We start from the raw sequence: 8,226 nt of genomic DNA, 5'->3' as shown, positions 1-8,226 counted from the left end.
TCTTTGGTCTATTAATGTTTTGTTGTAGTGTTATTCTTTGTTGTTGTTATTATTATTGTGGTTGTAGTTGTTGTTTTATTTAACGTAATCATATTTTTATCTGTCTATTAGGCTTTTAAAAAAATTATTTTTTCCTTCTTTGGAGAATGTTTTGTCTGAAATTCACATTGTGAGAAAATGGGGTTTGCGGTAGTAAGGTGAGAGGGGGGGGGGGGTGTCTTCTTTTCTTCAGGGTTGTTATGTTTTCTTTTCAGCTCTTTAACTTTCAAGCTAATCGGTTGATCGAAGTTTCTGTCTGGCAAAAAACAAACAAACAAACAAACAAACAAACAAACAAACAAACAAACAAACAAACAAACAAACAAACAAACGGACGAACGCAAAGAATCCCCCAGACTGGTCAAATGTTCAGAACTACATTTTTGTGCCCTGGTTGGGTTTTTTAAAGGACTGTATATTTGTGTATATTTCATGTCTTGTTCACACAGTTTAGGTCATTTGTGACGGAGTATTTGTGAAGCATGCTGACAAAATGAGTCACTTCTCGGATTCAAGCCCTATAAAAATAGATACATCACGCTTATAGATGAAGTTTTTACAATTTATAAGTATGAAATAATGAAAGGCATGTTATAGTCAAAGTATATGGCATCAATAGAAAATCTTCAAATTTGACCCTAGTGTCGATTTTTGGCCAAATATCTCCATTTATGGATTGTGAGAAGTAACTCATTTTGTCAGCACGCCTCACATTTTTATCATTTTACTTTCCCCCGTCGTTTTATGAAAAAAAAAATAATTAAAAAATGAAATTATGCAAACTGAGCCCAAAAATGTTAAAGGAAGATAATCAGAAATTATGCTAAAATGATCAAATTTTGCTAAATTATGCGGGGTGCATAAAACCACGGGGACAGATTTTAGGGCTGGCTGTTTTGACTCCGCTTGTCATAGATCTAGTATCTAGCCAACCAGGCTGAAAAAGAAACGACAACATAGACGCCAGACAGATACTTGCTGAAATAATTTCCCTACTCAGCAATCGAACTTATGTTTACAGCGAACAGCGGTAAATGGCCAACTGTTTGCCACTCGTGCCTATTTCTTGAGTAGGGAAATTATTTCAGCAAGTATCTGTCTGAAGTCTTGTAGGGTGTTGTAGGCAACTCGTGTCAAACAAGACACACAGACGGCCTTCGGTTCAAATCTTTCATCATTTTTGGAAGAGAGCTAAATTATTTAAAAAGTTATATAGGGGTGGGCACCAGTTTGCAAAACCTGGGCATATTGAAGGAGAGAAGCCTCATCTCAAGGTCACGATAAGCCTCTTTTCCCCGTTCACTCTAATCGCTCATGGGGGCTCTCGTGGTCTAGAGGTTACGGTGTTCGCCTCTCATTCTAAAGGTCCCGGGTTCGATCGAAACCTGACAGCAATGGAAAATGTTCTTCTCCTTTCCTGCTCTCTAATCCTATTCTGTCGTCTGCATTCGTCTCTACTTTCTAACTCGCGCCCCCATCCCTTGCCCCCTCCTCTGGACTCCTGACTCTTTCTGCAGCCTTTTTTACTGCTACTCCTTGGCTCCTTCTAACTTCTCTCTTTCAACCACACCCCTGAACGTATGGTAGGGAAAATCTAACGCCAATAACTTTCTCGGAGTTCCCGTGTACAAGTTGCGCAAGTTCAAGATCCTTTGGTGATTTTAAAATCGATATAATGAGAGTAGGCTTCGGCCACCGTCCGTGCAAAATTAAAAAAAAATAAATTCCTACCTAACTGAAAAATGTATCCTACGTGCTCATAGTATGACCTTCTCCAGCCCCGAGTGTCGTAAAACACTTACCAAAACAAAATAAAACAAAACGAAAAAAAAAGGAAAAACAAAACTCTTGTCGCTCACAGGTTGTGGTGCCTCTCCGTGATGGCTTGTTGATGCTGAGGAGAAAGACGGACGTCGATGGCCAAGTACCACAGTGATGATATTATTATTGTGTGGTGGGGCATCCTGGTGAAATGAGGCGCTCGTCAAAATAATAAAATCGAAGGAAACCGAACCCCCCCACCCCACCCCCTCCGTACCCCAACCCGTTTTTGGAAAAAAAATCAAATTGTACTTTTGGGCTCAACTCCTTCTATGTCCATTTAAAAACACATTTCTGTGTGGATTTTCTTGAAGAACGTTGACTAAAATGAAAAATGTTTAAGTTTCCAAGGACTCTCAAGTTATGAAATTCACCCTACTTTGTCAGCCATTTTCTAGCTAATTTTACCTTTGATACCAGGCAATCCCCACCTCCTTCACAGTCCTTAATATCTCGACTTCTATTCAACATAGATTGGGTATATATTTTTTCGTCGAAAGCAAGACAAGTGAACAAGCTCTGAAATGAAATCAATAACTTCATAATGTATTCCCAACAACTGACGAGCGCCTGATTCCATCGCGTCGTGACTCATCATATGGAAACAAAAGTAAGCTAGAGTCTATTGGGCTCATCATCAGGCTTGTTTGAGAACTGGGATTTTCGATTGTGGTTATTGTTTGTTACATCGATGGTGTCATGTTTGAATGGTGTAAATGGAAGAAATAAATCAACTCTTTCTTTTTTATCCCTGTGTTTTTTCTACATGTACTTGTCTAACCTTTGCTGAGGTCAGTCTGCAGGTCCTCAAAAATCAGGTGTCAGCATGCACTATGACTGGTACATGTATGTACAGAAGGAGGCCGTGGGTGCATTTTTGTGTCATATCTCGCCATATATTTCTTGCTCTTCGTCTTTACCTTTCGTCCTCTAGTATCCTAGTCTCATAGACGTTGAATAGACATCACTTGAGATGCACATATGTAGCCTTACTAAGATAGCGCATACAACGCTCTACATCGGAGCCTGTCAGAGCCTGTGAGCTTTATAGCTATACGTAAACAAAAAGAATCTATCGTCCTTAGCTCCCCTTCTTCTTTTTTACGTTTGTTACTCTCTTGTAACACCTCTAATCTTCTGGCGCTCATATGACCTTATGCAGTTGCGAGTGCCGCAAAACCCTCTACTAAAACTAAAACTAAAAAACAAAAAGAGTTACTAGTTACAATGGCTAGGAAAAAGGAACGCACATCAGATCTTTCACTCAATCCTTTGTGGGGCGTGTTAACAAAATGAGTTAAGTTACTTTTAAGATTTTAGCCCCGTTGGTAGAACCTATAGATATACGTCAAATTTATACGATGAGTTTGAACAATAATTACTAGTATGAAATTATAAAAGACAGGTTACGCTTGAAGAAAATGGCATCAGTTGAAAATTACAATTGATGTTTCTGTCGATTTTCGGCCGATATCTTCATTCGTCGTTTTCAAGATGTAACTCATTTATTTGTTAGGACACCTCACGTAATTTCTTCTTGTTGCTACAAGTCTGGACACCCTATGGAAAGACAATGTGACAAAATGATGCTTGATCAAGCGTTGCGTGAGAACCATTTTGTCCAAAGTACACTCTTTACTTAAGTACACTTTTGACAAAATGTGAGGCAGCGTGGTGGAATCAGGCTCTCGTCTATATGTGAGGCATCGTGGTGGAATCAGGCTCTCGTCAAAATCATCAAAGTGAAGAAACTTGCATTTTTCCGCAGGTTTCGGAATTTTTATCAAATTTTTGTTTTTTGGCTCAAAACCTTTCATGCCCATTAAAGAACTCATTTCTGTGTGGATTTTTCTGAAAAACGTTTCTTAAAGGCACAAGAAATGTAAATTTTCAGTTACCACGGACTCTGTAGCTAAGGAAATAACTAATCTTTGGCGGCCATTTTCTCACTAATTTTACCATTGAAAACAGGTGACCCCACCTCCTCCATTCGCAAATATCTCGACTTGTATTCAAGATAAATGGATATTTATTTTCATCCAAATAAAGACAAGTGAACAAGCTTTAAGATGACACCAATAACTCTACATGTCCCAAAATTGACGAGAGCCTGATTCCACCACGCTGCCTCACAAATAGTTCGGAGACAACACAAGGTCACGCCAAGACACTGATTGGGACATTAAATATGTGTCAACACCAAAGTACATCCAGTCTCCCCCCCCCCCCCCCCCCATTTTCCCCCTGTGGCACATCAAAAAAGGTGTAATTTCACTCAATCAACTTTTTGGCCTTCTGTGAGTCATATAGGAACAGTTTGCTGAGTTGGATATTGTTTTGCTTCATTTGATTTATTATCTGCTTTCTTGTCTATCTGTTCTAGACTTTTGTCAATGGTTGGATCACTGTTATAGGCGAGCATGCCTATTCGAACACCTGGTATAAAAGAACTTTCTTTTATTGTTACACATTATGAGAAATCGGACTCTGGGGTTTATTATCAAAACAGCCTATTTATTAGCCTACCAACGATAGTTGAAATCCCGTTATTACTGCGAGTAGAATAAGAAGGACAGGATTACTGAGAGTAGAATAAGAGGGGCCCACAGTGACACCATCGATATGTGAGGCAGCGTGGTGGAATCAGGCTCTCGTCAATTTTTGGGCATGTAGAGTTATTGGTATCATCTAAAAGCTTGTTCACTTGTCTTTATTTGGATGAAAAAAATATCCATTTATCTTGAATACAAATCGAGATATTAGCGAATGAAGGAGGAGTGGGTCACCTGTTTTCAGAGGTAAAAATAGTGAGAAAATGGCTGCCAAGGATTAGTTATTTCCTTAGCTTAAGAATCCGTGGTAACTGAAAATTTACATTTTTTGTGCCTTTAATCAATGTTTTTCAGAAAAATCGACAGAAATAAGTTCTTTAATGAACATGAAAGGTGTTGAGCCAAAAAACAAAAATTTGATAAAAATTCACAAACCTGTGGAAAAATGCAAGTTTCTTCATTTTGATTATTTTGACGAGAGCCTGATTCCACCACGCTGCCTCACATATGTTCTTATTTACTCCCAACAAAGTAGCCCCTATACATTCTTTTTCACACAGTGTTTTCTGGGGGGGGGGGGGGGGGGGTTCTGGGGCATGTTGAACATTTTAAGACTTATTGACATACTTGCTTAGACCTGTTGCAGAATACTCTTTGCTGCTAAATATATTTTTAAAAACGTGGGAAAATGTACTCTTTTCCACATTCATGCAAATGTAACGCAGTGCTCAAGTTATATAAAGAAGTTTGCTACTTTTTATACATAATAATATTATAACTAGATATGCAGTTCAGCACTGGTACATGTACTTTTTTCCAATGTGATGTGAGACATATATATTAATTCTAATCTTTATTTTTACAAAAATGTTATTCATGAAGATGTTTTTGATTTGTTAACTCTTCGTAGACACTTCTGTTTGGCCCAATGTTTTATGTGCAGCTTCGTTCCACAATCACATGCGGATTTTACTTTACTCCTCCCCAAGGGTTCTTTTGGCAGATTATAATAAGTCAGACATTAGTTAGGAGGTCCTGTCTCCTATTTAAAATTTGAGTAGTGTTTTTTTTGTTTTCTTTTGTTGAAATCCAGCCAGTGGGTGGTTGGCAGGTGTTCTGGAGTGGTTTGCTCCTTTTTTCGTATCAAACATTTATAATCCTGATCTCTCCTCCCTTTTTGTGTATGTTACTCGATCTCTTGTAACACCTTTTATCTTTGGCACTCGTAATACCTTATTGTGTTGCAAGTGCCGTAAAACTCTTTTCTTTAACTCAGAGTAATTATGAACTCCTGTCACACCATACTTGTCTGCAAGTCGGATCATATATAAGATTGACTGGGTTCCGTGCATAACCACTGACTGAGTCCGTCCTGACAGAAGAGATTTGGACCAGTCGAGAGCTGTAGAACTACATATACTAGAAATTCCGAAAGTTGTTGACAAACACTAGAGATAAGGATAGAATTACTGATTGAATCAAAAGTTGCACTTAGGTCAAGAAGAGCGAGAATGTAGATTTTACTTTCATTCGCCGCCCGCATTAAATCATTATGATAATAATATTTTCTGCGGAGCCGTCTGTCTATTGTGAAACTGCCGATATACAAACTGATGAAATTCATGTACATTCTAATGATGCAATTGGTCTTTTGTTAGAATTAAAATATCTTTTTCCAGGACTTTCAAACAAAAAGATAAATGTGAGGCAGCGTGGTGGAATCAGACTCTCGTCAAAATAATCAAACTGAAGAAACTTGCATTTTTCCGCAGGTTTGTGAATTTTTATCAAATTTTTGCTTTTTGGTTCAACACCTTTCATGTCCATTAAAGTACTCATTTCTGTGTGGATTTTTCTGAAAAACGTTGATTAGAGGCACAACTCTTAAGCTAAGGAAATAACTAATCTTTGGCGGCCATTTTCTCACTAATTTTATCTCTGAAAACAGGTGATCCCACCTCCTTCAATTGCAAATATCTCGACTTGTATTCAAGATAAATGGATACTTTTTTTCATCCAAATAAAGACAGGTGAACAAGCTTTAAAATGATATCAATAACTCTACATGCCCAAAAATTGACGAGAGCCTGATTCCACCACGCTGTCTCACAAATTTCAAATGGGTATGAAATTATTTGACAGTTCATCCGGGAATTTTCTTCCCTGATATTTTAAATGTAGGTGATTTTATTGGTAAAGCTGGGGCGACCCCCCCCCCCCGCCCCACAAACCCAGGGCGTCACAGGTGGCGGATAGCGGACGGCAGGCCTCCAGATATGAGGGTTAGCTGGACCAACTAGCGATGACCACAGAGGGTGATGTGAGGTAGTTTTTGTGGTTCTGTTACTCTTATGCCTCAGCATGTCCGGGGAAGTGGTCATCGGTCGAACCGAGGTGCCCATAAATAAGCTCTTACCCTCAGCTATGATGAGTCAAATAGTGAGGATGTCTGGCTGTTCGGTGGATGAGAGATTTATTTCTCTAACAGCAAAGGACAGGCGGGGATGCTTTATCCAAAATGGCCACCGGAAACCATTGCGTTGTCTCCTCCAGCAGATACGGGAACCTAATTATCTGACGACCCATCTCATAAAACCACAAACGTTACTGAAACAGAATGCAGAAGACGTAACCTTTGTAAATGTGTTGGAAAAGTGAAACAGGATAGAAGTAGTGTGACGGTTAATAGCCTTCTAAAAACAAATAAACACCTTAGATAGTCTTTTAAAACGTGAGAACCATGCTTCAAACAACTAAATTGGCCCAAATCACAAAAGAAATGACCAACAACTACCCCAACGTATTAGGCCTCAGTACGCTTGCCAGGCCAAAGAGAAAAATGTAAAAAGAAAGAAAACAATGAAACAAACCCAACTTTACTCAGGACCGACTAAAGGCGGAAAACACGGACAAGGAATCCCCGCACTCAATGCCCTTATTAAGTGGGAACCAGTGGCCATCACCAGAAACTACACCCACCCCTCTTTATGGAGAACCCTTAGCAGAAATTAGTAAATTCAGCTACCTTGGCAGCATTATACATGTATCAAAAACTGAAGAATGCCTAGATGACGTCTACCCTTGACTTAAAAATGCTCAGATCGTTTTTGTGAATCTAAAAACTATGTCGAAGTCAAAGATAATTTGATTGAAGACGATATTTAAAATATATAATAGCAATATTTTGGCCATATTGACGTATGGTTCAGAGATATGGAAAACAAACAAAACAATTCAATGAAAGCTAAAAATCTTCCAAGCCAAATGTTTACGAAGAATTTTACTAACGAAATGGAATGAGTTCTTAATTATTACAAATAATGAAGCGTTGGAAAGAGCTGGAATTAAAGATATCAACACGACTATAAAAAGGAAAAAGAAGGAGATACGTAGGACACGTTCTGAGAATGCCGAAGACAAGATTGCCCTATCAGACATTATGGTATCGGAGACCAACTGGAAAAAGAAAGCGAGGAAGATCATTTGGAAGCTAGGCACAATAAGGGGTGAGGCAATCACCCTAGGCCTGGATGTGCCTAAATTAGAGGACGTGACCAGGGACAAGCAAGCGTGGCGTCGACTGCTCTCCGCCTTATGTACCTGACGGTATAGGGAGAGATTGATCGAGTGTGATTTTACGCCCCCATCTACGAAACTTAGATCATTTAGCAGGTAGGCTTCCACCACTACCCTGTAGGGGTCAGCTCCAGCTGAGAGGGATACAACATCCCAGTAGACCGAGATACCTGATATGATTTTTCCACTTCTCTGGAATCGAACCAGGATGATGCCTCCAGGTACTTAACCCCCCCCC

Source organism: Aplysia californica, unplaced genomic scaffold (genome assembly GCF_000002075.1).
Source record: "Aplysia californica isolate F4 #8 unplaced genomic scaffold, AplCal3.0 scaffold00056, whole genome shotgun sequence".
Lineage (NCBI taxonomy): Eukaryota > Metazoa > Mollusca > Gastropoda > Aplysiida > Aplysiidae > Aplysia > Aplysia californica.
This window is presented reverse-complemented; position numbering follows the sequence as displayed.